This window comes from Geospiza fortis, unplaced genomic scaffold (genome assembly GCF_000277835.1).
Source record: "Geospiza fortis unplaced genomic scaffold, GeoFor_1.0 scaffold40, whole genome shotgun sequence".
NCBI classification, from domain to species: Eukaryota; Metazoa; Chordata; class Aves; order Passeriformes; family Thraupidae; genus Geospiza; species Geospiza fortis.
The window spans coordinates 13,598,414-13,602,761 of record NW_005054297.1 but is presented as its reverse complement, the minus strand read 5'-3'; positions in this window follow the sequence as shown (position 1 = coordinate 13,602,761).

Genomic DNA, 4,348 nt, shown 5'->3' with positions numbered 1-4,348 from the left:
CCGGCCGGGGCTCCTGCGCTTCCCCTGCGTCCGTGGGGCTGCGAGGGGCCTCTTGTTGGCCCCACTGGGCAGCCGGGAGCCGCCTGGAAACTCGCAGGCGGGTGCAAACCTCTAACTAGGGCTGCGGAAACAAAACTGGCTTGGGCTGTGACTGGCAGAGGAATGTGAAGTATTTGTCCAAAATGATGAGGTGTCAGGAAGTAAGGTGCCTCAGTTCCTCTGTGTAACAGGTATGTGCCAGCACATGACCGGCTGGACTATTGAACAAGATTGTTTATGTTCCTGTTACCCACTCCCATTTAACTTGTGGCTGCTAATATACCTCTGAGGACTTTAACAAAGACAAGGCATTCAGTTATTCAGATAGCCATGTGTAAAATTATGTTATGATTGGTGTGTGTTGTTTCCCTGTGTTTGACACGGAAGCAACTTTATTTTGTGTGCGTTTGGTATCTGCGACTAGGAGCAAGTGACCATGAGCTTGTGTAGTACTTCTCAATAATGTAAGAGATGAGGGTATCATTCCTTCCATCAGTTCTGTCAGGCTCGCTCTGTTGAAGTGTAATAGTTGTCAGTTACAATGTATAATGTCAAGCTGAAATGCAAGCCCGGAGCCAAGGCACAGTAGTACAAACTTTTGGTTTCTTTTGAATTCAGTGTTCAGCAGAACTAGGTTTGTAGTGCAGACATAAAAGCTGACGATACTGTGGTTGGCTTCTCTGAGTCTCATAAACTATTGATTTTCAGATACTGACTTGACAAGTTTTTTTGGCACTTGGGTATATTGTTGCTTTATTATTAGGTTGACACAAATGCTAGTGCAGTTAGCTGTCTAGTTAAACACAGGAAGTTATGGATAGACTGAGAGAGATTTGGAAAGTTAGAAGGATGTAAATGGGGCCGGAGGCCAAGGAGGCCCTGTGAAAGAGTAGAAGCATGTAGTCAGTGTGTTCAGCTTATGGCTGTTTATTGTGAACAGAAGCTGTACCAGTGATTCACTGAAAATAAGCTAGTAGCCTAGTCTGTTTCTGAAAAACAGAGCAAAACCACAATTAAATAGTTTTCATATTAGCAAATGAAAAGTACAAATAACTGAAACAGAGGCAAATGCTGGTTTCTTCTCCAGTACTTGAAGGTAAGTTGTGCAAGACAAGATGAAGGTCAGTTAGTGGAATGTTGGGGAAGCTTGTGAAACATTGGCTATGACTAGCAAGGGCCTTGTGGTTGAAGGATGGCTAACTTGATAATTGTTCATTAATAGTTACTAGCTCATTATTATTTTGAGATCTTCTTTAAAGTACTTGTTCTTTAGGTTTTGAATGAGCAGTGAAATACCAACGTGTGCCTCCAAAATTAGGCAATTGATCTTCATCTACTTTCTTCACAGTGCCAAGTGTTAACAGTAGACTACATAGCATCAGCCACTTTTACCTTTGTACAGCCTATGATTTTTTTGGTCATTGATCCAGAAGCTTATTATTAAAAGTTAGATCCCTTTTAGAACATTCATTTGGTGAGTATAAGGAATAGTTCTAGTCCTGTGTACATGATGAATTAGTCTTGCCAGTATAAAAGCATGCGTGCATTTTGAAGGTCTGACAGAAATGATCAGCAGTTAAGCAAATCCTGGGTTGATCTTTCCCTGGCTCTGCAGTTTGAAGAGTTGCTGACTGCTTCTGCTGTGTGTATTTAAACAGAAGCTCTCTTTTCACAGGTCTCTTGTCATATCCTTTCTGATCTTACATAGGAGTCATAATGTTGAGTTTGAAATATGTCGATTCCATGATTACATATTAACATCAGAAAGACATTTACCATTACTTGATTTCATCCAACAGAGAATGGAAGTGTGTGAGTCTTTTCTAAGCTGAGTAATTAAAATCAGTTAAAGGAAAGCAGTTAAATATTATCAAAATAAAACATATGAAATCTTTGCCTTTTGAGGATGTAGAGCTTTTGGTTAGCACTAAGTTTTCTCCATAAACTCACTGTTTGAAGCAGGTGGCCGGCAATGCTAATATTTTTTTTAACATTGTTTTCTAATTATTCAGTTAAACTGTTTTCACACCAGCAGAGTTTTGATAGCTTGGTAGACAGGAGTAACATCACCTGGCTGCAGAAAATTTAGGTTCTCTCTTGTAATGGCAAAAATTTGAAAGCACTGTGAAAATAGAGATCCTTACTTAGAACTGAACTGAAAGTCCAAGGTGTTTCATATTTGTTTCTGAAATCTCTATTATGCTAGGAATGGAGGTACATGATGTATTTGACATCCTGAAGAGAATATTTATGATAGGTGCCTGATAGTGTTTTCCAGTCTGTTTCCCAGTGATTGTTTTCCTGTTCCTCGACCAGTTGAGACATGTATCATATATATAGCAGACGGTATTAACTAGTAATACTGGATTTGTTCTTGCAGTGCTGGAATGATGGCAAGCCATTAGGATGTGCTGATGAATGCCTTTCTGTGCTGTTGTTACAGCACCTTATATCTTAATGCAAGATAACTTTTTGTGGGGGGAAAAAGAACTTTTAAAGATGTATTTATCCAAGCAAGCTTCTTCATTATTAAATTGAAGTCTGCTAATAAATTTTTCAACCTGACTGTATCAAGGACATGTGAGAGTGAAAACAGGGCTATGTGAGAGGTGAAAACAGGGCTAGGTGAGAATCATGAAGCATGTTAAGATTTGTGAAATATGTATTTATTTGTTAAGGGTTGGGAACATGTAGACCTAAAGAGTAGAGTTATGGCAGTGAAAAAATGGTTTAGTGTCCCCATAAGAGAGGACAAAGGGGAAGAGGATAGCATGTGTCAATTTTTTTGTTAGGGTGATCTGAGCTGCAAAAGGTTCCAAATGCTGGAAAAGGTTCCAAATTGTCTGTGTCCTATACTGTAAACTTCTGTACTTTAAAGTGTCCACCTCTCACCATTTCTTTCTCCACTGTATACAAGGGCAGGAATTTATCTCTACCTTTGAAGTGGAGTTAGGTTCCAGAAATGCTTGTTCAGGTCCAGGAAGGTTAAAGAAAGTACTCATGCATGAGGTGAGCATGGATCTGTTGAAGACATGATGTAAAGTGGGAAGGCATAGAGCAAGCAGAGAAGGGTATGTGTCTCTGGAGATGCAGTATTGTACTAAAGAAAGGTAATAGGACAGCTGTCTGAGGAAATGCATCTCCAAAACATTGATTTCCAATATTTTATTTTAAGGCTACTTTTGCTATTTTTTTGGTCAGAGCAGTTATGTATTTACATTGAACATGTAGGAGTGTTCTGTGGAGTTTCTAATACTTTAATTTCCAAATTTCAGCTTGCAGTCAAAAGTGACAATTCTGAGATCACATAGCTATTTACAATGAATGGTATGCTTTTAATGTGTGGAGTCACCCTTTTTTACTACCTGCGTATGGTGACAAGACTCTGATGTGTCAAGCTCAAAATTATGCTGGTAACTGTTTGAATTAGCTTCAGCTTTGCTACCCTGCCATGTATTAAACATTACCACAAGCCTTGAGTACAGGCTCTCAGTCTCTTTGCTTGTAACTTCAACCAAGTGTAACTGCATTGGTTTGAAGTTTCTGTGCCTCACTCTGTCTCAGTGTTTCTAATTTCAGGTAGCTGTAGAGCTTTTCCAGTGGGAGTTACTTTTGTCAGGCATGACTTTTGTGAGCTTTATGAATCTTTGTTTGTGATTGGTGGAGCTGTCAACGTTTGAATACTTCACAAATACTGATTTAATAAACTAATTATATAGTAAAGTGGTGTTACCTTTCAGTTTTGAGACTTGTGATGGTGCCTTGAACTTGGAGTCATTCTCCAGGCTTGTCTGCTTCTAAAATGTATGTGAATCCAAGTTTTTTTCAGACTTTGGTTTCCACTTCAACTTACTGGCAATTTTAAGTAGGGCATGACACTTAACTGATAGGGCATGACTCTGGCATTTATATAAGTTTTGCCTCAGCACTTAGTTTCACTCAGCAGTTTGCAGAAAGGTGGATGGTCCTCCTGTCATGGAGTATTCAGCAAGATTTTCAGTGGCAGTAATGTTTCCAGTAAGTTAAGTTTCCTTTGTTCTGTGTTGAAGTAGTAAACTTGCCATATGTGTTTCTCTGTAACAATTCTCATTTGTTATTTCACCAGTTTTGAGAGACTTATAGGCTTGCAGAGCTACTATTCTAGTTAGAAATACTGAAATATGGTAGGTAACTTCTGTATAAATAAGGTTTCCTGTGTGATCTTATTGCAGGCTTTCAGTAAGGAGGCTTATAAGAAAGGTGGAGAAAGACTTTTTGCCTGGGCCTATGGTGACAGGACTATGGGGAATAGTTTTAAACAGAAAGAGTG